The following is a 27,026-nucleotide window of genomic DNA, read 5'->3' as shown; positions in this document are numbered from 1 at the left end:
TTTGCCCTGCTGCATGGAACACTCCTCCTTTACTAGCTCGGGTCATCTGCCCTGTCCTCTATGAACTCTTCCTTGACATATCACATCTCAGGGCTGCTGGGTGTTCTGGCTTTTTCTGTTCTGGCAGCATTCTTTACACTTGTGTAGAGCAAATAGCATACTGTACAGTGGTTGATTACCCCTACTCAATTTTCAGGTCCTCAACATCACAGACTACATTGTTCTACTTGGAACATATACAATGGTAAATACTGAGCAAATGAACTAAAAACTTCAAAAATATTAAACTCGTAAAGGCTGTATCATGTTCTCTTCTCTACTGATCTATTTATTGATCCATCGTCTAGCCAATCTTGCTTTAACTTTATGGTTACTGAAAGATTTAAGGTGACATTTAAATATACATAATGAGAGATAAAACAATATTAAACAAAGATAGATATGAAAAGGTGAGTTGGGAAGGAAGAGTCAGAAGTCTATCAAGCAAAGTACACATTTTAATGCCCTGCATTTTTGTTAGGGATGGAATCTAAATTAAGCCTTATGATAAATATAAAAAAAAAATTCCAAAAATGTCATTAAAACTAAGGGACCATGCTGTGCAGCGACAAAATGTTCTGTGTGACGATTTATTTACCCAAAAGCCAATATATGATAAAAATTATTTTCTAAAAACAGAATGCAGCAATGATCTGAAATCATGCGAAAGTATTAAGTGATTGCCAGGCAAGGTTTGTTCAAGCAATGCACACCTACCTCTCACTCCCATTTACGATTTTGGAACAAAGCTCCTTGGGAACTGGGGCATGTTACTTTTAAGGTAAATGCAGTATTAAAGTTAACAGCAAATTAACTCTATGTGTTAGATTTTTCTCATTCTTAGAATAAATATACAGGGAAGAAAATTATGTCCACTTGAAAGCTTTTTGAAGGACAATGGGAGAGTGAGACCTGAACAAACACCTGAATTTGTTCATGTGCATGCACTTTAATTTTGTGCTAAGTATCTGCACAGATTCATTCCTAAAAAAAAAAAAAGGGAACTCTCTGTAAAATGAAGACCTTATCTATTGCTCTTACCCACTTGGGTACCCCATTAGATTATGGGTTAAACAGAAACATTATTTGATCATATTACAGAAATACTTTTGTCAAGTTATTAGCTTTGTCATACAAGACTATATCATTTTCCTCTTACTTCTTTATAAATTTAAAACTAAAATAATGTCTGCTACCTCCCACCACCTGCCTATGGCTGCAAAGAGGCAGCTCAGGCCCACAGATCAACAAGAAAGTTCTAAAATCAGCAAGACGAAAAACTGGTTCAGACTTGCTGATAAAGGTTATACTCAAAGACCGTTAATCAAACATTACCCATTCTTTTTTCCTAACACATTAAATTTTCTTATCAAATTAGTAGTTTCATTGTATACAATGGGATTTGAAATAGGAATAACTAGTCAGTTAAATATTTCAAACATTCTGCCCACCCAATCAAGGAAGGAGTATAGTCAAGGAGTACAATTTTATGAATGTTCATTAGTCTGGAGGAATAAAAGAAAAGGGCATATTTCAGTTTCTATTGGAGAGTGTTTTTTTTTTTCTTTTTTAAAATAGAACTTTTATGGAAAAAAAATACAACAGATAGAGACACCTTTAACTTAAGTTAATTTTGATATGTTATAAATCAGCTCTCGTTAGGTCACCTTTTTTTTTTTTTTTTTTTTTTTTAAAGATTTTATTTATTTATTTGACAGAGAGAAATCACAAGTAGATGGAGAGGCAGGCAGAGAGAGAGGGAAGCAGGCTCTCCGCTGAGCAGAGAGCCCGATGTGGGACTCGATCCCAGGACTCTGAGATCATGACCTGAGCCGAAGGCAGCGGCTTAACCCACTGAGCCACCCAGGCGCCCCGTTAGGTCACCTTTTGAAAAAGTCAGTATTCCACATAAAATGGGAACTCAAAATAGTGTGGTCTGAATTATTCCTAAATGTAAAGTCTCAGGCTTCTCCCACTTCAGGCTAAATAAACTCTTGCTCCCACTTTAATTTTTTAAACGTAGCTGCATGTGATTTATGTTTTTACCAATTCAGCGAAGTTAATTAGAGGGCAATATTGGAAAAGGCCATCACTACCCCCATTTCCCAGGCAAGTAAGCAATAAGTAGAATGAGTTTTGTTGCTTTTTCAGACACTTTATTGTTGTAAGTGTGATTACTACAATTTTATTTGATTTCTCGCAAATTCTCTATGTCAATACTGTAAATAAACTGTATCCTATGTTAGGATTTACAGAGGCCAGAAAAATACTAAACTTCCTTTTACATTTAAGAATAAAAATAGTTCCACTAAATAAAACATGTGCTTGAGTTTCTTTCTCCTTCTCTTGATACATTTCTCCAGATTATGTACTTTCTAGTACATAAAATACATGTACTTTCTAATACGTGCAAAAAACATGTAGCCTAGTTGTAACATATACGGAATTGGTCATGAGAGTGGGGAGCAACAGAACTTGGCGCTTAAGGTAAGGCTTTTGAGCCATTTACTCATGTGAACAAATATTGTTCCAGGACTGGCTGAGGATTTGTGAACAAAACAACACTCCTGCTCATACATTGGACTGAGAAGCAGGTTTTAAAAACCCCAATAAATATCTAATATAATATAAAGCAGAGGAGGGTGAGGGCACAGTCAGTGACAGGGAGGGCCAGGGGCTGCTATGTGGGCGAGGTGGCCCCTTTAAGTTCAGTTTCTCTTTTATTATCTCTTACTTGATAGAGTTGTTGCAAATTATATAATGCAGGCACAATGCTTAGGCAGTGGGGGACACTTAGATGCACTCAAAGAAAATATAATGGATTTACAAGATTAGGTTTGTCAGAAGACTGCAGACGATATTCTCTCTCACCTATAGAATCTGAAAGAGAGTGGCCTGGTGTTATCCTCTACTGTGTCAGAGACCCAGGTTTCTTCTCTTTTATTACTTTATTGCTTTATCACGAGTGACCTCCAGTTCAAGCACCGATATGACTGATCCCACTTCTGGCAGACTATTCCATTCCAGTCAGTACGAAGGAATAAATGGAAAGAGAACACCCTCCCTTTCCGTAAGGGTACTTCCTGAAAGTCATAGACAGTATTTGAGCTTGGAGGTCAATGACTGGAACTTGGCCAGACTTAGGTGAATGGAGGGCTGAGACATGTAGAGTTTTTAGTTTGTTTTTTAACCATAAGATTATGTTTCAGCTAAAAATGCAAAGAGTTCTTTTTTAAGAAAGAAGGGAAGAATAAAGGTGACAGTCGCTGTCTCAAATATATGAGGCCAGTATTATCTGAAAAGATTTGTTTTACATAAGAACTCAGACGGGAAGAGTCTCTTTCTGAGGAAGCTTTGAAATTCTCCTAACATCCTTGAGGGTAGAGAAATGTGGCAACAATGAGGACCCCAGATGATAGGAATTAAATAAAGCTTTCTTGTATTGAGTGGACATTAGCTGCTTGTTTGAGTCAATATTTTGATGGTAAGAGTGCTAAGCAATATTCCATGCCGCCTACACAGCTGTGTTTTAACGAGGCTTTATTTCTAGCTGGGTTAGGTATATGTTAAGAATTTTACAAATTATTTAGCATTTACTTGGGTTATGTTTTAAATGAAGAGAATATATATAACAGCATATAATGAAAAAGATGTTTACCCTAGTATTAAATGAACCCAGTTGTACTGTACTAGATTTTGCTAAATATTACATTAGGAATATGTTAATAAGTACACCATAATTTTTAGAAATTGAAAATTCTATAAAGTACACAAAACCTACTATCTAATTTTGGGTGTTCTTTGTTCATTAGTATCAGAGCTATAAAAGAAATTAGTGATAATTTATAAAATTCCACAATTTTACAGTCCAGGAAACTAGGGATCAGGAAGGTTAAAAGAGTTGCTCAAGGAGAAATAACTGGAAATTGACTCTTCTAATTACTAAGTGCATTGCTTTAAAAAAAAAAAAATGACTAGGACTAGGGAAAAAACAGCCAAGTAGATGAATTTTATTAACCCAGATCTTATTATCATCCTCAGAAAACTGAATATAAGAACAAGGAACACTCAAGATATTGAGTCATCTTATGGGTACATAGATGTGCCTCAATTTTGTACAAAAGGTTTTTTCAGGTCTTTAAATACTTTGGATATTTTTGGTAAACATTTAATCATTTTCATTATCATTTCAGGAAAACAAGAATTTTAAGTGTCAACTAAAAAATGTAATGTCTAATGAAAACTCTTTCATCTCATGGAGAAGAGAAAATTACTTTGAGGGCTCTGGGCTTTTTTATTTTGCACAGATTATTTAGGCTTGAAAGTTTCAGAGAGGCTTAGAAAGTTTAGGTTGATGAGTCTGGATAAAGATTAGTGCTTATCCTTAGTACACCACCCGCTGGCCAGCCAGTTGGTCACTACCATTTATTGAGAGCTGAATGTGTTTAGGGTACAGTTTGGGGAAAGTTAAATTAATGGCGGCTTTACTTCTCTTATCAGAAAAGTTAACTATTGTAAGGACAACTGAGAACATTTTCACATAAAAAATCGGAGGTGAAATATACACAAAACCGGTAGCAACCCTCGTGGCCCCTGTCCCTAAGAACAAAGATCACTGGAATTATTCATAGGCAAAATTCTGGTAAAGAATGGAAGAAAATTAAATCATGAGATTGCAAATGATGCATCCCATTAAAAGGGATTCTCAGTCTTCGGAATGGTGTATGACGTTCAGTTGGTGTGAGTTAAGCATGCCAATACCAATCCGTTATGTCTGAAGAAAAATGAAAGGAGAGATGAGGGTAGATAGGTGTGGCAAAGAGTAACAGATGAGGTGGCTGGAGGGTTGGCCGGGGGCCAGTTCCGGAGGGCATATAAGGGCCACATTTTCAACACCCGTCTTTATATTGTAGATGAGGGGACAACAATGAGAGAAATGTTAAAGGACAAGGACCTGCCATCTACCAATGCCAATGATTCCTAACAGGTGTGCTATCTTAGTGTAATTAACTATGAGTAAAAGAAAGGGAAGAAGTGAGAAAAGTAAAGGGAAGGAAAAAAAAAAAAGACAAGAGAAAGGCCTCTGCCATTTTTGGACCCTAAAGCCAATGTCCTGATAATGCCTCTTCTGCAAATGAATGATGTAGATAACAAAGGGTCTGCTGCTCAAATGATAATGACTATAAAACTATGCAGTAGACAATGACTTTGTACTTTCCAGGATTAAGGTGTGATCTAAAATTGTTTTCACAATCTCCTTGAAAATGCTGTCCTGATTTCACAAGTAGCTTTTTATTAAATATCTATATTACCACCTGAGCTCTTTTCAGGCATCTGTACTATACCCTTTAGTGGCTGTGATCTATATGTTTTGTTACGTGATTGCTATCTGTCATGGTGTTGATTCTCACATAATATTTGCTGTTATAATTATGCACTAGCAGCTGGGAAGACTAATTTATTACTTGGCTATTATCGTTGAAGGTCATGTAACTCCAACATACTGTTAAAGCATTTGATCACATTTTGCCTGTTCTGACAGAGAGAGGCTTTCTTCCGGCAACTCCTCAGACTTCTGTGGACTTTATCACTTTTTTAACCAGTGAAGCTGAAGCAAGTAGGTGCTTATTTCTGGTAGCTGCCAATAAAGAATCTGATTGCTCAAATGCCCTCTGTTCTCATACTCAGCTTTTCTGAATTCAGCAGTTGAAAGAAATGGTGTTTATAAAAATTCAGTTACCTATATACTCAAACATCAAATATTAGTTGGAGACTAACTTAGTTCTAAATATTACTTGAAATCCAAAGCAGGAAACTTTACTGTATTGTATCAGGTATACAGAAGAATACTTTCAATTATGCCTATGAAAATGTCTATTAATACTACAGGTATAAATTGTGGCTTATAGGATGATTTGGAGACAAGCAGAGGAAAAGTCTATCTACCTATCTGAACAATAAATGGAATGGAAAGTATAGATTGGAATGTTACAGAATTTATGATAAGTAGGATAATGCAACTGGTTAAGTGTCCATCCCTTAGAAGCAAGAGAAAAGTCAGGATCCACTTCAGCATATGGAAAAGGATAGTGGTGTTTGGAATCTGTCACAAACATCACAGAAAACTTCAATTAGACTTTAGTTTGATCTCAGAATTATTTTTAATATTTTAAAGAGCAAGATAGAAACCTAAAACCAATTTCATGAGACAACTTGCCTACCTATCAACATTAGAATATTTATAACAAGAATATTTATAGCTGGGTGGCTCAGTCAGTTAAGCACTCTACTCTTGGTTAGGGCTCAGGTCATGATTTCAGAATCATGAGATCGAGCCCCATGTCCCACATGGGGCTCCTCACCAGGCAGGGAGTCTGCTCCCCTCTCCCCCAGCCCATCCCCCTGCTGGTGCAATCTCTCTCTCTCCAAAATAAGTAATTTTTTTTTAAAGATTTTATTTATTTATCAGAGAGAGAGAGGGGGAGAGAGCGAGCACAGGCAGACAGAATGGCAGGCAGAGGCAGAGGGAGAAGCAGGCTCCCTGCTGAGCAAGGAGCCCGATGTGGGACTCGATCCCAGGACACTGGGATCATGACCTGAGCCGAAGGCAGCTGCTTAACCAACTGAGCCACCCAGGTGTCCCAAAATAAGTAATTTTTTTAAAAGATTTTATTTATTTATTTGAGAGAGAGAGAGCATAAGCAGGGGGATCAATAGAGGGAGAGGGAGAAGCAGAATCCCTGCCAAGCAGGGAGCCCGATGTGGGGCTCAATCCCAGGACCCTGGGATCATGACCTGAGCCGAGGCAGACACTTAACTGACTGAGCCACCCAGGTGCCCACTGAAATAAATAATCTTAAAAAAAAGAATATTGGTAATTAAAACACAGTCTCACTAGATTAAACTTTTGTGAACTAACAAGCCATGTCTCCTCAAAACAAACCCAAGTTCAACTTCTGATACACAGAATACTCATCAAGGACTACAAACCACACTGGGAGACCAAGTTGACAAGTAGGAATCCTGTGCCACTGGCATAGTTTGAACAGAATTCAAAAACAAAGAGCTGTATAGCAGAACTCAGCTTTTGACTGGGAAAGATCTTTGAGTACTGACAGTGATGCTATATCACTAGACACTTTATTTGTGTAATTTTAAATCACAAAGGATAGATACTAAAAGACATGGGTGTCTGATGAAATGACAGGTGGGACTGGAGATTGATGGGAATATTCTGAAGGTGATTGAAGTAGTCTATTCAGGGAAAGAGTAGGGTCCAAGTAGGAACACTAATACACAAAAAGTCTTGTGGAGGGAGAGCCATAAGGTAGGATGGACCAAAAGTCAATGGGACTGTGTAGTTATAATTCTGAAATGGACAAGAGAGCGGTGATGCTGAGAATGATAAAGTTAAGAACACAAGCACGTAAGATAGATGAAAGGGTCTGCTTCTGACTTTTTCTTTTAAGGTAGGCTCCACACTCAGCATGGAGCCCAACATGGGGCTCAAACCTACAACCCCAAGATCAACACCCATGCTGAAATCAAGAGTCAGATGCTTAACTGACTGGGCCACCCAGACATCCCTACTCCTGATATTTTAAATCCATAAAGGATAACTATATAGGAGAGAATGGAGCCAAAAACAGGATTTCAGGAGTTGGTCACTTTTAGATGTTACGAAACAAATGAAATTGGAGGAGTAAGATAAAATGAGAAGGATGGAGGAGTCAGAGAAAATAAGAAGAATGGAGGCAAGAACAATACACACAATAGGAGGAAGTTGGAAAAAAGAAAGGTAGATAATTTAAAAATCTAGTAGGGAGTCCACAGTGCCAATGTTACAGAGAGAGGTGGTGCAGAAACAACCATCTGAGGCGAGTCCTGGAGACTAAGGAACCAGAGGAAGAAGCTAGATCCGGCCAGGGTGGGAAGCGTGAGGAGGCAGCAAGTGTAAACCATCCTGTGAAGATATTTTAGTAAAGAACATCAAGAAATGAAGTGTGACTTCAAGAGAACCAGAAAAATACTGTAAGGTAAAGAAGAACTAATGATGGTGATTATTTGCTCTTTACTTCTTCAAAGGGAAGGAATCTGAATGGACGTGTTTAAAGAAAGAGAAACAAAGTATTATGGAACAGGGTCCTAGGAGGACAGAGACAGAATGGAACAAGAGTGATGATTTCTATGTTAAAGTTATGAAGTCATATGTTCTGTAAAGCATTCTGTCATCTCATGTTATTTAAATAAATGTATCTTTTTGGCATTTCTTTAGTGAACCAATAACCATAGCAAAACATGCTCTAAGTTTCCTTTCGAAACTGCATAATGGGTCCCAGGTTTGGCTTAGATAAACTTGTCTTCCATTTCTTCTTTATTTCCGACTGCTTTTAAAGTTCTACTTCATGGATTTAGGAGTTGGTTTCTTCCAGTTTTCCAAAAACCACCTGCTTCCAGATTTCTCTTTCAGTCTGTAGCACAGCGGCAGTTATGTTACTCACAAAAGCCGTGTGGGTCTACAAGGAAATGCAGCCACAGAAATTTGCAGAGGCCTCACGGATCTCCCAGCTTCTTTCCTCAGGTCATAAAGGCCACTTGCTTTTCTACAGATGCTTAGATTTTGGATTTGAGCAAAAAGTTCCTAACTTTGCTTAGACTCTTCAGTGAAATAAATATTGCATGTTAAATATAGACAACACCCTGTTGGTGGCCTAGACCCTGATTCTCAACATTTAGTCTCAGGTGTCATCAGGGTTTACGTTCTCAGCCCTTTGCTCCCTTCGAACTCACATGTGTCTCTCTTTAGTAATCTGATCTGTCAATGTGGGTTTAATTTCATTTGTATACTGATGACAACAGATTGATGTTATAAAATTAGCCATAATGTTCTCTCCACCACATCTGTGCTATATGCTTGCCAAACTAATGTCAAGGATAGGGTATCTCAAGATTTTCTTCAGTTATCATTACCAAAATTGCTATCTTTATAAAATCCAAGTACCACTCTTAACCTTTGGTTTCGCCCTCTTGGTTTCTTTAAACTTAATATTGTAAACCAACACCTTGAACATGAAAATATCAGACCCCAAAGAGTTTTTTCTATCTTTCTAATTAAAAATTCATTTCTGCTTTAAAAAGTGTACATAAGCCAGAGAACTGATGACACCGAGGTGTAACAATCTCAATATAAAAACAACATTTTACTTCAGAAAACAAATGCTAGAATTATGCACCTCTTCATCTCAAGAAATCCTGTTTTGATCAACATTGAAGGCTCAAAAACTTGAATACCAAAGAAACTAACATTTGATTAGGATTGTAACAATTTCAAAGGACATGTGTATACATGATCACTCTGAATTCATATAAAAATCTTGCAATGCAAGAAAGATACTATTATTACCCTCATTTTGCAGCCAAGACTATGAATAATACAGAGCTCAAATAACCTCCATAAGGTCATCCATTAAGCAGGTAGCGCAGCTAAAGGAGCAAGCCCAGGCATTTTGGGTTCAGACCTCAAGATCTCTCTAAAATTTCATATTACCGCCAAGCCATGTGTACTGTTTCTGAGAATGTTCATGGCTTCTATCACAGTAATGTTTTGTACTGAACCACTGAAAGTTAGAACAGGATGTGCCTTTTGTCTCTTAAAAAGAGGCTAATCCAAACTTAGCTTTTAAAAACTTGTAGAAGTAATCTTGGTAAGGCTGAATGTCAGGGAAAATTCTATCTTTTCCTGGTTATAATAAGAGAAGTAAAAGTTTCTTGAACAATTATCACACACCGGGAACTCTATTAAGTACTTTAAGTGAATTATCTCATTTAGTTATCAGAATAATATTATGAAGATTATTAGGATTATCCCCATCTTATCAATGTAGAAACCATGGCCATGGCAATTTAACTTGCCCAAGAGCCCCTTGGCTTTAAGTTGGCTTAAAAAACAGCCCCATTCCAGAGCCTGTGTGGTTAACCTCTGTGCATATTACCTGTCAGCTAAAATATCTGGAATGCAACTGGTCTTCTGAGAAAGCTTTTCGCCTAGAATAGTCTTATTGCACCTACAGAAGTGTTGGCAGAGATGTGCTAAGCAATGAAAAAGAAAAGTGAGGGAAATAAAGTTATCAGACTGAATATGTCTATCCACTCTAGAGATATTTACTTCCACATCCATAGCTGTCAGGAAAGGCATCGTCTGTCAGTATACTTTGGTTTGACCTCCACTGGTACACTGGGCCTGGAACAGGTCCACATTTGGTCACACATTCAGTTGCTCTATCCTTCTCATCATTCGCCTCAGCCTTTGAGCTGGATTCATATTAAATGATCAAACTTCTTTTGGATTTTGTTATACATATTCATTTTATACATAATGAATATGTATAAAATGCTATCCTAGCACTTAAGTAGTTAATTGATCCTAAGTAAATGTACTTGAATCACATATTTGGAGATCACTGACTCACTTACTTCATACTCATTAATTCCATGGATTCAGAGCAGCCTTTGTAGCTGCTGCTACCTTTGCAGAATGACTTGATCTCTGCAACCTCAGACGCTCAGTTCATTCAGCTCTCTGCTCAAAAGTCACTTCTTCCAAGAGTCCAGAATTCTTGCTCATCACCTTATCTAAAACCCCGTTCTACCTCCACTCTACTCTGCACCCTTTCGTTCTGCTTTTCCTTTATAACACTTACCCTAACTGCTGCCATTGTGTGTGTGTGTGTGTGTGTGTGTGTTCATTCCCGTTTTTCTACTCTACAATATAAACTCATGAGAGCACAGGCTTTGTCACACTCATACACCTCTATTTCCAGTGCACTGAATGGCATGTGCTTGAGTGCCTAGTTTTTTCCAGGGGATCTAGATTCTGGGATATAATTATAAATAAGACTGACAAAGTCTTGTTCTCACAGAGTTAATATTCTGGAGGTAAAGACTGATATAAAAATAATGATCATTGATTATGTCATATGGTAATGAGTTAATAAACTGAGTACCTATAGTACATACCACTGTTAAGAGGTTCAGAAGAACAGACGTAGAAAATACTATCCTACCGATGAACTTATAATTATTCATATAAACACGAAAGAGTCAAATGGTCTGAAAAAACAACGCCATGATTAGAGAGGGGTAAGGGTACTAGGGAATCAAAGGAGGTAAGTTTTGAATTAAATAAGGGAAGATGGGGTGATGTGTACGAAAGGAGGGAAGCTTCATGCACTTGAGATTCAATCTTTGCCAAAGTACTTTAGGAACCATTCTTTATTTTAGATGGTCTTATTTTCTCCCAGCCTTTAAATTGTCTAACCTCTTACCTTTGGTTGACATTTTACCCACATCAAAAAAACACCTACGCTTGATACAATTTGTAATATGAAGGTTTAATTTACACCTGACACCAAACTTTTTCCATGCCTTAGTTGTGAAAAACTAATTAGATGACAGAGGGAACCAGGAGTCCCACATTTAGAAGAGTTGAGGGGAGAGGTAAAGTTTTAATAGTCAGTGGAAATTTAACTTGAGCATCTGACATGCCATATTTATTCATTTCCCATGAATTAGCATGCAGAAGGATGTATATGTGTTGTGTACGTTATCTTATTCTGAAGCCCTGACATGAGTCAATATTTTATTACAGTTTTTCACTTAAGTATATAAGTGGGTAACTGAAGAATCCAAGAGTGTAAAAAAATAGTCATTAAAATAATGATCATAAGAAGGTAGAGCTAGGTTATGTATTCTTACCATACACAAAAATATAATAAATAAGGGTGTGAGGAATATTTTGCAGGTGACAGTTATGTTTATGGCATAGATGATGGTGATGATAGGTTTATACTAACCTCCAAATGCATCAAGTTCTATAATACCTCAAAAGTGGCTAAAAAAAAAACCCTTGCTTTCAAAATTGAGACCAAACATAAACCTATTTACTCAATATTTACTTAACATACATACATGTAACCTTATAAACAATTAATGTATGTAAAATACATACATTTAAAAAAATAAAAATTCTAAAATATTTTTGATTTGAGGAAGCGACAAACTACCTAAACATGAACACTACTAAATGAGAAAACAGACTGTGAAATTGAACAGTGAAAGTTCAATGCAGACTAGCGGACTTTTTATCTTTAACCTCTGTCTTGCACTCAAGGAATACCAGCATAGACAGTATTACTATTAATAATATAATGACAAGCACTGTTAGACACATGCATATATATGCATAGATACAGTTAGCAGGGTGAAAAATGCAATTATTTCTACTTCTCATGACAACCTGGCAGGGTGATAGTATCACTTCCACGTTGCAGAGGAGATGCGGAGTTCTGAGAGGTACAGTAACTTGCCTGCAAGCATGCACCCCAATTCAGATCTGTCTGAATCTGGGCCTCATCCACTCTGACTCACGGACTTTTGTTAGATGAGAAACCACCCTTTGTGACAAACCAAAGAATTGTCTCTCTTTCTCTTTAAATAATAAAAGGCAGAAGGGGTATCTTGTGTAAGCGCAAATCTGTAGGAGAGAATTTTGCTTGTGGCAAAGAATTCTCCATGACTGGTGTGTAGATTCTTTCTTCTATGCCAAAGTAAAAGGATTGGATTTTATTGTGTATAGAAAGTTGTTATTGAACCGTGTTGAGTCAGAAAGTGATAAGATCAGAGACTGGATTAGAGTAAGTTGAATCTGAAGGCAAGAGACCAATCAGTAACAGCCCCTGATATGGCTATCCTGGGGATTCTGTGTGCTCCTATTTATGAGTTACTTAAGAACAGAATTTGGGGAATAATGAGTTGTGTAAGAATTAAACAATTAAACCCTTTATATTTTAACTATCCACTAAAGAACTTATCTTATATTTATGCATTTACTTTCCTTTCCCTCTAGGGATATATATTCAGATATATAAAATAGTTTGCCGACCTTCTATAAATGCACCTTAGTTAACTAATTAATTTTTTATTGAGGTATAATTGACATATAACATCTTCATTTCAGATGTACATAATGATTCGATATTTATATGGATATATTGTGAAACAATCAGCACAACATGTCTAGTTGAGTCTGTTTTTATTTTTTACATTAATTTTTTGAGGTTTTATTTTAAAGTTAAATCTTTTTTTAAAGATTTTACTTATTTATTTGAGAGTGAGGGGGAGAGAGAGCATGAGCGTGCATGAGTGGGGGTGGGGGGAGAGGAGCACAGGGGGAGAGAGAGAGGGAGAAAAAAGAATCTCCAGCAGATGCCCCGCTAACAGCTACCCGGAGACAGGGCTTCATCTCAGGACCCCGAGATCACAATGGAAGCTGAAACCAAGAGTCAAAGGCTCAACCAACCAAGCCACCAAGGTGCCCCCAATGAAGTCTCTTTTTAAATAAAAACAATTAACATCAGACACCTTATTTGCTGTGCTCTGCCATTATGTATTAGGGTCTGTTCTTGACCTTCAAATTCATATGTTGAAGTTGCAAACCCCAGTATCTAAGAATATGATCCTGTTTGAAGACAAAGGCTTTAAAGAGGTGATTAGGTTAAAACGAGGCCCTTCAGTGGGTGTCCTTATTGTTAATAGGACTGGCATCCTATTAAGAGGAAGAGATACCGACTGGCTGCTGCATGCACAGGGGGAGGACCATGGAAGGACCTGGTGGGAAGGCACTCTCTACTAGCCAGGGAGAGAGGCCGCAGGAGAAACCACATCTGGTTACACCTTCATGGACTTCTCGTCTCCAGACTTTGAAAAAATAACTGTCTGTTGTCTAAGTCAAGCAGCCTGTGGTATTATGGTACCACGGTCCTAATAAACTAATGCAATAAGGCTGACCCGTCTGACATTTTATGGAGACCAACATGATGTCTCTATTCTCACATGGAACTCTAGTTAGGGCTTTAATTCACATAAAATTGGTAAGGGAAGATTCTTGTTATGCAAAAGTTTATGAGGTTATTCACTTGTGTATTATATCATACACATCATACGATGAATGGAAACTTTTGTTTAAAAGTAAATTGAGATTCTCTGGGTAGTACAACTTTTACTAATAGAATATTCATTTTTCCTTTGAAATCAATAGTTGTTTCCTGAACTCCAGATTTCAAGAGATAAATAAGACCTTGTGACATATTTATGCTTTGGTGAAGCATAAAGAAAAAAAAATCTTATTTAAATTGATGTTTAGAAACACGGTGTAGTCCCGGGAGAGAGAAAAGGATTGTAAAATACAGCTCGTACTCTGTTCCGTCGGGTCTTGTCTGGCGTTGTATGTAAGAAACCTCTTTGTGTTTTGGTGTCTTCAAATATAAAGCCAATAAGTGAAAATCTAACAACCCTGACAGAAGGCTAGGAAAGATGTGGGAAGAAGTGTAGGAGAATAATGGGTAGCATCAGGGCTTTCGATTGCTTCGTGCACTGTGAAGGTTCAGCCAGTCTCAGAGAGTAGTTTCTGCAGTTTGTACAGCTTTGAGATATTTCCGTTAATGAAACTCAGAAAACTGAAAGGAGTCCAGTCCAATCTCTCCAACAAGGACCCAGTGAAAAGTAGGTATGCAGGCGAAGGCTTAATTCCTAAGATATATGGGGTATTTTTCTCTCCAGTTTCATTACCACTTGAACAACGCGTCTGCCAACTCTAACTTCTCCCGTGGACACACCCCCATCTCTGAAATTCAGCCACTGGTCCACATAATAAATGAAAAACATTAGCAACTAATATTTACTGAGTACATGCCAAGTGCCAGGCTCTGCTCTCAGCACTTTACATGTATCAGCACATTAAAGTCTCATAATCTTGTACTATTACTCTACTTTGCTGAACTGAGGAGAGAGGTACTAAGAGCCTAGAGCCACACAGCCAATAAACATAGATTTGATCTCAAAGCCAGCCCATGCAGACCCAGAAGCTCCACTCAAACAGCACACACTATAGGTTCTAATAATATAAAACTCTATTTTTGAGCACTAAAATCTCTATAGCAAGGTTTTGAGCTTAAGTGATTCGATCACAATCACATGATTCATAGATAGCAGGACTGGGTCTAGAAGCCAATGCACCTCACATCCAGGTTCACCTGCATACAATAAAAAACTGTATTTGGCAACAGAGAACGGAACTCAGCACTAATTCACCCATTTACCTTCAGCTGTCAAAGTATGCCCTTATCAAGAAGGAACCAGAAAGGCACTAAAAAATTCTGCCAAGCTTCTGGAAAACCTGAAGAGGATCAAGTTATAGCATCCAGCCTCAAAGATAAAAGCCTTCTCAGCAGTGGCATAGCCCAGCCCTTATCAGCATTACCCGACACAGGTAAGCCCCCCCAAGGACCACAGAGCACTGTACTAACAGCTGTGTAAGGCATAGCTAAGTAAAACCCCATGCATCCTCCGCCCAGGCTATCTGGAGATGCTGTATCCCACGGCTCTTTGATTTTCAGTAAGCTTCCTTCCCATTTCCTTCACCATCTGTCATACAACTTACATTTAAAAAAATTAAAACGAATCCAAGTTTATTTTGTTTTAGAAGTTTATGGCAACTCCTGAGGTAAATGGAAAAATAAGAAACAGAAATTTCAACATGGATCTTACTAGTTTACAGATTTACAGAGAGAAGTGATAAGGATGAGAAAGACAGGGGAAAGGAACACTATGGAAATGAAGACAAATACAGTGGATGGGGAAGACAGATGAGGGAGAAAATAGTAATGGGAGAAAAGAAAATGAGTACCAAGTACCAGGTACTGGACTGAACTAGAGCTTTCTCTCTCTTTTCCTGGCTCGATTTTTTCCCCTCTATGAGACTTGTCTTGGGTTTCCCATGATTCAAGTCCTGAAATAATGCCATCTTAACTTATGCCATACTTCAGAGTTCACGTGGCACTTCTTGTCCCCTAATTCATAGAACAGCCCTATGACATATTCAGAGCAGGTTATTATTTTGCTCTGGAGGTGAGAAAATTAATATTCGGAGGATTAAATAGTTTTGCAAAGGTCACACAGCTAGTCAATGGCAGTGCTCAGGTGCTGTAACTACGAACTCGGTGTTCTTTTTACAGTTTGATACTGCCTCTGCGGTGTGCTCTTCTGTGGGGTCACAGTGTCAGGAAAGGTGAACTAAATCTACTTCTTTTAGTCCTCAGCATCGTGATATCTACACACACACACATTCCCTCTCTCCCTCTCTCTCTTCCTTTCCTGATTTTGTGTAAGACTGAACTAAGAACAGAGGCCTAAGGAAAAAGTACAGACACTGAGTGAAGCACATCTGTACTCACTAATAGATGTTATTCCCCTTCATAAAATTCTCTCTCATTGAGACAACAAAGACAAAAAGACAAAAAAAATCACAGAACATAGTTTTTTTTCAGGGACTTTTTTTTCTCCTATCTAGTGATCAGGTTACCTCACAGACCGCCTGTCTCTTCTCTGAGAAGAGGGGAGCCAGCAGAAGATGGAATGCTGAGTCAGAGGAAGACATGACAAGATCTGGAGGGTGAAATTGGCTGTGGATGGGGTGGGATGAATGTGGAAGATAGGAGCAGGCAGCTTGATGAAAAACTGGCAGAGTATCTCACACGACAATCTCAAGAGAGTAAATTTAAGCCTTGATTTAAAAGCAAAAAGAAATCTAGTTTAAGGCAACTTGAGGTTTGAACTCACGATATCGAAACATAAGAAAAAGAATCATCATCAATGTCGATTTCCCCATATAAATTTTAAGAAAAGAATGACTTATTCAAGTATATGATTCCTCCCCAAACTAACTGAATTTGTAGCAAAGCGTTGTGGTCAGCCGCGAAAAACTATGATAAAGAGATGCAGATAAAAGCTCTAAGTGGGCTGGGAATGTCTGTCTTATTCACTGTTGTATCCCTCCTACCTACGTTGATGTGGAGCATAATAGGCCCTCCAAAATTTCTGTTTACTAAATAAAAGACTATGAAGTAAAATATAGGTTAAGTGCTTCAAAATACAAGCAAGATCTCATAAGAAGAGGTCGGCACTACACCCACACACAAAGAAATTGATAAAATCACTGAAAGACGGACTCCAAGTTTTAGACTTCACCATTTTCTACTGTGAATAATAGAGAACTGATAGGCCCAAATCCACAAGACTCAGATTAAAGCTAAGGACAGTTAGATCACCAGGGTCTTGCCTGCCAAGTTGTCCTTCCCTCAACAACCCCCCCCCCCCACCAAACTTCATTTTTAATTCTCTTCTCTAAACTTAAAGACAGTCACTCACAGCAGCCCCACAGTGCATCCAGCTTCTTTGACTCACTGAGATGGAGCAGAATAGACATTGACCTAGGAGTGAGGAGCTGTGAGGTCCAGTCTCAGATTCACCACCACCACTAACTGTGTAACCTCAAAGAAGATTCTTCAGATTTAATTTATTTATTTGACAGGCAGAGATCACAAATAGGCAGAGAGGTGGGCAGAGAGAGAGAAGCAGGCTCCCTGCTGTGCAGAGAGCCCGATGCGGGGCTCGATCTCAGGATCCTGAGATCATGACCTGGTCCAGAGGCTTTAACCCACTGAGCCACCCAGGTGCCCCTCAAAGTGGATTCTTTTTTTTTTTTTTCTTTTTTCCTTAAAGATTTTATTTATTTGACAGAGAGAGATCACAAGTAGGCAGAGAGGTAAGCAGAGAGAGAGAGAGAGAGAGGAGGAAGCTGGCTCCCTGCCAAGCAGAGAGCCTGATGGGGAGCTCGATCCCAGGACCCTGAGATCATGACCTGGGCCGAAGGCAGAGGCTTAACCCACTGAGCAACCCAGGCGCTCCTCAAAGAGGCTTCTTAATATTTGGAGGCTACTATTTCATTTCCAAGGGGGAGGTAATATTTGCTGAGAGAATCAGAAGGAATTAAGTATTTGAAAGCGTTTTTGTAAACTCAATAGCATCATAAAAATATAAGACATTATTATGGTTATATTCTGCAAAGGACCTCTCTATCCTAAAATAAGATTAGAAGCTATTAGTAAATAAGATTGAATAGGCTGTATGTGTCTTACAAAGTAAAGAGATGAGAATTTTATTGATGAGCAATCTAAGGTCAACTGCTGACTCACTTTAGCAGAAATTGGCCTAAATTATAATAGATGTGCCTATTTATAATTCTGAGAGATTCCCTGAGGAGAATCATATTGAAGTAAATGGTATTTTTACCAGACAGAATTCTTCTCCACAAAATGAATGTGAATATTAATATGTGTTAACTCTGGTTGCAGTCACATTAATAATATTCCTAATAAAGCAATAAAGGATGTTTATGCCTCTTCTTGTGCTGAGTCAATAGCAAATTCTGAAATCTTTCACTGTTGATACAAAATCTTTACTATGAAACAGCACCACCGTGGACAAGCAGTAGTAAAACTCTAAGCACGGAATATACTTGAACTGGTCATCATTTTTAGGGGGCTGGTTTCCAAAGGAATTGACCATGAAGTACTGGGTCAAGTACTGATGAATCATTCATGTCACAATTCTGATTGCACTAGAGAAAATAGGTTACGGAGAAATTTGACATGTGTTATTCCCAAACTGTGGAACTATCGTTTTGCCTCTACTTCCCAGTGTTGTTACAGGACACATAGTGTTCCAGAAGAAATGATGCTAGTTTCAATGGATATCATTTCACAGAGTGACTATGGGCAGGAAGAACATGAAAATGGTTCCTGTTTTATTCAGTTTAAAATCTATCTTTTACTTTAAAACACCAGAGAGCATCTGTGATATTATTTTTATTTTATCTTACTACATACACTTACTTTTACTACATATGAAGTGGCATTTGTAATTCAACTTCAGTTAATTGTGCAGTCCAATAAAGATAAATGGAGACAAATGATTTATCCAGACTTGCACATCCCAAAAAGTCTGTCTGTTGTAATTCAAAAATTTTAAAAATGATTAACTTAATGCACAAAGATATTTTAAAATGAGTTTATGTTTTCATTTTTAAATTTTTATTAGGATTTTATTTATTTATTTGACAGAGATCACAAGTAGGCAGAGAGGCAGTTGGTGTGGGGTTGGGGGGCAGGACACACAGGTTTCTGCTAAGCAGAGGGCCTGACGCAGGGCTTGATCCTAGGACTCTGGGATCATGACCTGAGCTGAAGGCAGAGGCTTAACCCACTGAGCCACCCAGGTGCCCCGAGTTTATGTTTTTAAATATTAAATTCTTGGACACACAATGACCAAAATAATGTATCTGTTGTAAAAAGTCTTGAATCATAAACCTAGCAAAAAGAGACTCCAGGAGGAGATGTAATAAAAACGCTCTTCAAATATTTCTTGGGTAATAATTCCCAGAGCAAAAGGCATTTTATGGATATTCCTTTTTCTATGATGGTAAAAAGTAAACAAAAACCAAAAAATGCCAAAAACTGAAATGAAACCCTAGGAACAAACTCATAGTTTTATTAAAATGATAATCTCACTCCATTCTCCACATCTAGAGCAAGGTGCTATCGATCACATTATCAGCTAGCTGAGAACAGAAACTTAAGAAAGAGTCCTCTTACAAAAGAAATCACATCTCAACATGATTTCTGCAAAAAACCAGTATCTTTAGTTTACCAGCAATTTAGTCATTACTTGGACAAGCCATAAAATCATTCATCTCCCAAATGACCCCAAATTAAAGGGGCTTGACAGCCTCTGGGTCCTTTTACTTTTGCTGATTTCAGGACTCTTTGGGCAAGCAGAACTTGGTGACCAGCCAATGCTGGCTCATTCAGTTTCTCTAGCCGCTACTCCCTTTCACATCCCCAGTGTCTCCAGTCTCCTTTCAAGAGTCCGCTTTGTCGGAAGCTATGGAAGCTTCAAAGAAAGGTGGGCGTTTGAAAGTTCCTGTATGTAGAACATCTACCTAGACAATGTCTGTCTTTGATTTGTGCTGAAAATGAAGTAACTAATTTCCATCCAGCTTTTAAATTGGCTAAATTCCAGGAAACAATACCCATCAGATAACAACTTAAAAGGGGATAAGTCATGACATGAACAGTGCTACAAGGAATTATTATTGATGGTACATTACTGCCTGAATTTGAATATTACAGGAGTCACATAATTTCCCTTTAAAGGTAAGAATATCATTCAATAAAGACCTGATCTAATATAGATTATAGTTCATTAGTTCCATCAGAAACCATCGTTTTACAGATATTCTCCTGTAATTTTAGTGGATCGCCAGTCTCAGAGAAATGATAGCATCTGTTATTGTCCTAAGCCTCATATCTGGTAAACATCTTCTCTGGCCCATAAGGCTTCAAGATCTAACATTAAAATACACTTTTTTTTTTTTTTTTAGTTTTAAAATTGTTAAGTAAATTACCTAGAAAAATCTTAAAAGCAAAAATGATTTCCTTTTCTCTCAATCTTACGCCCTTGTCCCAGCCCCTGCTCTTCATATAGGCACGCACACTGCAAAACACAAAACAGTATAAATACTAAGAAGAAAGAAGTATTGTTTTTGAGTCCTCCCTTATAATTTCAGGGAAAAAATTTCATTTCAAATGTTACTTTTATTATCCTAATTATTGTTATCTCACAGCCAAACCTGGACATTGACAAATCAATTCAGCTACGTACCTTCTTAAAAACATTGTGCTAGGAGTATACATGGGATTACAGGCCAAAGCAACTGGTAATAGCATGATTTAGTTGAAAAAAAAAAAAAAAAAGGACACATGCATACACACACACACACACACACACACACACACCCTTACCAGGTGTCTTTCAAAACCTAGAATTCTGATTTCCCTTCCTTTACTCAGGTTCATCACTTTTGTCCTTTTGTACTCTGACTTGATGTACTAAAAAAGAGATTTCTTAACATGCAGATATTTTATTGGAAATATAAATTCAAAATGCATGAGATGCCAGATTCTTGTATAAGGCTGTCATTTAACATTTGGGAATTCACAATATGCTAATTGCTTCTTAGAGCATCCAGGAGTCATCTTGTATTCTTTGCAACTTAAAAGTCAATGATAAGTAGGTTCTGCCTTTGAGAGATAAGGCACATACACATATTTTATTTCCTTCAATTACATGAATAGAAACCTAAATAGTGCCTCCTGAAATAAGATCAACATATGCTCCTTGTAAAAGAAGTGATAAAAATGAGTGAGGTCCTTTAAAAGTTCAGAAAGCATTTTACTATTCAGAGAGCATACAGTGTGAATAGTGGCAGATAAAATGAAAGCAGAAATTCTAAGAAAGAATACCCTGCTCCTTGTACCAATATGCCATGTTCTGTTCTGTGCTGGAAATGTTCCTGGATCTGGTCTAATCTGGTGCTTTGGTTACATAGTAGTTTTCTGTTCATGAAAAATGTGAAAGGGCTTATGCACTTTTTTACCAGTCCTACGGTGAAAGGAGCTACAGTCAAACTCTTAATATATCAGTGACTAAAAGTCTGTAAATCTATAAGTTGAGTTTTCAGGTTATATTCTCTATTCTGGATAGCTCACCTGCATTTTATCAATATTAGAGTTTGATGAGGGAGGCTGTATGGATGGTACAACCACACGTTTTTGAATTTTCATTAAATCCAGCTTCCAAAACAGCATTGTAAGTGAAGGCACACTTATTGCCTATGTTCCTCTGTATATGTTGCTTTCCATATGTTAAGGGGGGATTTCCTGTAAACCATCTAATCCTATTTTAGATTATAAAATAATTTATGTAACATTAAAAAAAATTAAGGATGTGAACTGTTTAAAAAGTCTAATTCCATTCGTGTATATGCATGGGTGGCTTCTTGTGCTTAATTTAAAAACAAACAAACAGGGATGCCTGGGTGGCTCAAGTCATGACCCCGGGGTCCTAGGTTTGAACCCCACATTGGGCTCGCTGCTCTGTGGTAAGCCTGCTTCCTCCTCTCTCTCTGCCTGCTGCTCTGCCTACTTGTGATCTGTCAAACGGATGGGTAAAATCTTTAAAGAACAAACAAAAAACCCCAAACAAAACATAAAAAAAATCATACAGAGAACATTCTTTTCCATCGATTGGATTTTAATAATTTAAAACTTTAAGAGGTGCCTGTGTGACTCAGCTGGTTAAGGGGCGGACTCTTGATCTCAGCTCAGGCATTGTTCTCAGGGTCATGAGTTCAAGCCCCATGTTGGGCACCATGCATGGAACCTACTTAAAAAAAATTAATAATAATAATTTAAAATGAGACATTTTAAAAAATGAATTCTCAAGTAATTGCCAAGTAAGTTTTAAAGCACATTATTTTCCACCCTAACAAATATGCTCCATAAAAACTGTATTTAGGATAACAAGGAAATTTTTCAGAACACTTTCCCTTCCATTAGGAATTGTTCTTCTGGGTTTATATGAAAATATCTTCTATTCTTTTCACAGATATGAATGTAATTTTTTTTAAGAAACAAATAAAATACATTTTTTAAAGATTTTATTTAGGTGTTAGAAAGAGAGAGAGAGAGAGAGAGAAAGAGAGAGTATAGGTTAGGAGAGAAGAAGGTGAAACAGGCTCCCAGCTGAGTAGGGAGGTTGACACAGTGCTCAATCCCAGGACCCTGAGATCATGACCTGAGCTGAAGGCAGAGGCTTAACTGAGCCCCAAGATAAAATATTTTAAAAGGTCAAATTCTTTCAGGATGGAAGTAATATCAAATCAGTTTATAGCTTTAAAAATAAAAACAATCCTGCTTTTGGATTTTATACACGTTTTAGGATGACAAATTCTGTGCTAGAAAATTACTAAACTCCATATACAACTAATGTACATACAGATTAGTGATGTATTCTGTCTTGTTTTTTTTGTTTTCATTTTGCTACAATTTTTATGGGTGGTGGTAGTAGCTACCATGATGACAGCTGTTTTTTTGTTTTGTTTTGTTTTAGGATCGAGGGAAGGAAATTTACATCTATGTTTTTCCCAAATCATAGGAGAAAAGGCGAACTATTGCATTCATTTGTTTGCTTCTTATAGCATTTAGGAAACATATGTACCAAGTGATTAAAATGGCATTAGAAGCCATAGGAAGGGGTCTCATTTCTTTGTAATGGATGGACCTACAAAGAGTTACTGACTTCAGTCATGACTTGCTAAGGCTATAAGGAGGTGGAAGTGCTTTGAAATTGTTGAATCCATTTCTTTATGGACAAACAAACTGTCATGTCCACCAGCCTCAGTTGTTACTTGATTTATGAAGATTTAAAAAAAAAAAAACCTTTACTCTTTTGCTTACATAAATTAACATTTTCTAGAATTACTATATTAGCTTTTGTAAAATTTATTTTAATTTCAACCAGAATAAAATTGCTGCACTAATTAATTTCATAATAACTATTATCATAATACACTGAAATCTAAGGTCACAATTTATTTCTGTTGTCCATCTTGTGCCATAAGGCACAAGAAACAGTAATAAAGTGTTTTCCATAAAAATGAGTTTATTCGGACCTATGAAATTTATCTTCATTTACATCTTTTCAAGTCCACAGTGTTTCAGAGAGTCTAATACAGACCTCTTTATCATAGATGGATCAAAATATAAAGATATGAGTTAACATTTATGATTAAAATATGGATCTAATTTTATTCTTCACATATACCATTTAAGTTCTTAATTGCTGATGGAAGGAAATAATAAATTAATAATCTGGCCATGTCCTCTTAGAATCTGCTGAATGATTTTTAATGTATAATAAATACTTTGGTAAGGAGCTCACTCTGTACCAGAATCTTGAGTCTACTGCATTCAGCAATTTAAACTTACTAAAGCACTTCACAAATTGGAATTCCAATTTGAAAGAATGAAGTTCTCCTAAAAACCTGAAGCACTCCAATAATTTTAAATTATTTTCTACTTTGTAAGTTCAGAGTCCCTACTACTTAGAAAGAGAAGTACTTATAACCAAAAGGAAAGTACCACAATAATTTCAAATCACCACATATAGTGTAGGACAGTTTTAAGGCTCTGCAGTACTTATGGGTTTTCTTGTTTCATTTGAAGTTTTTAAATTTGAAAGTAAGCCAAGCAGTTTTTATAATGTAACAACTCAAAATGCACTAAGTGATTTCAAATTTAACCAAAACTATGGCAAAAATAGGGTGCATATGGTTAGAGAAAAATATAAACAAAATAACATGTATCCTCCAAACTATACAGGGGAGTTAAAATGTCCTATAAATTAAGTGGCATAAAATAATGGGATGGGAGGGGTAAACATTCATGTAACAGTAATACCACATTTCTTTTTAAGTAAGCCCTATGACAAACGTAGGACTTGAACTCACACACTCAGGGCACACCTGGGTGGTTTAGCTGGTTAAGTCTCTGACTCTTGATTTCTGCTCAAGTCAAGATCTCAGGATTGTGAGATGGAGCCCCGAGTGCTGGGGATGGAGCCTGCTTAAGAGTGTGTGTGTGTCTCTCTCTCTCTCTCCCTCTACCCCTCCCCCTCCCTTTGTTAAAAAAAAAAAAAAAAAAAAAGTGCATGCTCTGCCAACTGAACCAGCCAGTTTCCCCCCAACCCAGTATCAGATTTTATAAGTCATAACAGAATACACTTACTGACTTTTATAAGGAAAGATGAAAAAAAAGAATAAGATCTCTATACTTAAGTTTAATTTTTTAATCTAATGTTATACTGGGGTCTGAAGAGAACCAGTCATGTATACCTTTTCCTGAATCTGTACTGTTCTGAAACATGTTGGTAGCTTGAAATAAGTCATGGTAGGAGTATTTATGCCATCAAAATTGAAAAATACTACCAATTAGACCCTTTGCTTCCTAAGAGTCAGTTGTTAAACATTTCCTAGCATACTACTTCTTACTGGTTTATTCTATCAATTTCTTTGCTAGGATCTTCCAGTTCTAAGAAGTAGTGACTCACTCTGGTTGCCTGAAATAATGGGGAGGATAATGGTGGTTTTGAAAGACTAAGGGGGCAATGACTCTCAGTCAAGAGGAGTCCCAAGTCAAGAAGCAAATAGTGAGGAACTTAAAGGTCAGTGGTTCAGAATCCAAGGCAACTGGGTTCCTCAGCAGTAATATCTTAGCTTGGGACACCTTGGGCAGACTTCTGCTTCTATATGCAACTCTATGCTTATCTTCCCACTATTAGCTGCTTCTTCAAACTCTACTCTGCAGCTTTTCTCTGTCAGAGCTTATGTTTACTCATGATTTTGAATTAGTTACAAGTCTGTTTTAAGATCCCTCCTGCCCCATGTGCACTTCTCTATCTTTTCATTTTTAGTCCTTGCTTGCTGACAAATACTTGATTCTTTCCATATTTCCAAGCCAAAATTATGGTGATTAGGAAATCTCATGAGCCAATTTCTGTGATAGACACCTTCTATGAAAGTCCTCCTACTGAAATCACTGGATATTGTAGAATTTAACTGTTTATTGTATATCTTCTCCAGATATTAACATAAACACAATGCCAAGTAAGATTATCCCTAAACACAAGAAATTATGAATGTTTTTGACTATAGAAAATCTAGTTTACTAAAGTACTACAGTTAAAAAAAGGAACAAGGTATAGTATTATACTCCTTTGGAGCAAGGGCCAGGAATTCTCCAATAACATGTATCCTCCAAACTATACAAGGAGCCTGCTTCCCCCTCTCTCTCTGCCTACTTGTGATCTCTCTCTGTGTGTGTCAAATAAACAAATAAAATCTTTAAAATAAAATAAAATGAAACAAAATGATGAGAGTTGTATTATTTACTAGTGAGTGATTAAAAAAAAATCCCTTTCCATTTTATAAAAGATTCCAGTATCCCAGGCCCAGTGTTCATTCACAACCCACTGTGAGTACCAGTATCGTGCCACTCCCTTTCTGTCAACCTGTGTGAAGTGGAGCTTGAGGAACTGGCACAAAAAACACTGACACGCTGGCTCCTGTTTTTGCATAACAAACTGTCCTTTGACTCAGCTCCAGGAGTCTCATGGGATCTACCAGCATCCGTGAAACCACGAGGCTAGTAGACTGCCAACAGGGAAAAAAATCTCACATTCTTCAGAGTTCTTGACCGAAACAGATGTAACAGACCACGCATGTCTGTGGTCTGTTACATATACCACGCGTATATGCAGTCATATAGAGGCTGCATATAGGAGACTGGGCAAGAATACGGGGGCGTCTACCAGGTGGCCAGTTGGCCTTTTTGTCAGAATGAGGTGTTTTCATTTAGTTAAGCAGTCAGTGCTGAGCCGTGGTGAAGCTTTTTGAGCAGAGAAGTGGTATCAGGGACATACTTGAGAAAGGCTCCTCTAACAGCAGTGTATATATAGGACTGATTTGAGTGAGAAGAGGAAGAATTAGGCAGTCCAGAGAGGAGAGCACTGCAGGAATTGTGATCTACATGTAATTCAGACCTTGTCTACAGTTTGGCAGTGGGAACAGGGAGGTAGGCTTGCTTTGAGGCCCAGGACAGACACAGAATTTACAGGAATTAGCTATTAGCCAAATTTAAAAAGGGATGAAAAACACAAGAGTTAAGAATAGTTCCAACAAAGGCTTAAAAAAACCCTACATGTCTAATAGCTCTTTGGGGAATCAAATCTAAGGAGATAGTATTAAAATGAAGATACAGATTTATGGACAAAGACGGTTATCTCAATATAATTTATTATAGTGAAAAATTGAGAATAATTTAAATTTCAAGATTTAGGAAGTGATAAGAAAACTATGCGGTGAACATGCAATTAAAGTATTTGTTTAATATTCAAACTTAAAAATATTTGATGAAATACGTTTCCTTAAAAATACATTAAAAAAAAAATACATTAATAAAAGTATTTTTAAAACATTGGACTATATTCATGTGATAATGTCTAGGAAATAAAGGAAAACAAAGTTAAAAATGGTACAATCTTAACTGTATAAACATCTTCAAAAAAATTCACTTATTAGCTAACAGAATTAAGAATATTTTCAATTCTGCACATCTTTACATCTTAGGTATTTT

General features: G+C 37.2%; 1 protein-coding gene and 1 long non-coding RNA gene across 5 annotated transcripts in view; one reads left to right on the top strand and one right to left on the bottom strand.

Annotated features, from left to right (window-relative positions):
* Positions 1 to 16,957, top strand: part of LOC131834154 (uncharacterized) — a 37,063-nt gene extending 20,106 nt beyond the window's left edge. The window contains exons 3-4 of the long non-coding RNA XR_009354783.1: positions 15,201 to 15,364; positions 16,445 to 16,957. This is a non-coding gene — a long non-coding RNA (uncharacterized LOC131834154). The remainder of the gene's footprint in view (positions 1 to 15,200; positions 15,365 to 16,444) is intronic.
* ADGRB3 (adhesion G protein-coupled receptor B3) overlaps positions 1 to 27,026 on the bottom strand; it is a 723,296-nt gene that overhangs the window by 177,548 nt on the left and 518,722 nt on the right. The window lies entirely within an intron of this gene.

This window comes from Mustela lutreola, chromosome 6 (genome assembly GCF_030435805.1).
Source record: "Mustela lutreola isolate mMusLut2 chromosome 6, mMusLut2.pri, whole genome shotgun sequence".
In the NCBI taxonomy this organism is placed as follows: Eukaryota; Metazoa; Chordata; class Mammalia; order Carnivora; family Mustelidae; genus Mustela; species Mustela lutreola.
Note: the sequence above shows the minus strand (reverse complement) of the source record. Positions and strands in the feature narration are given on the sequence as shown.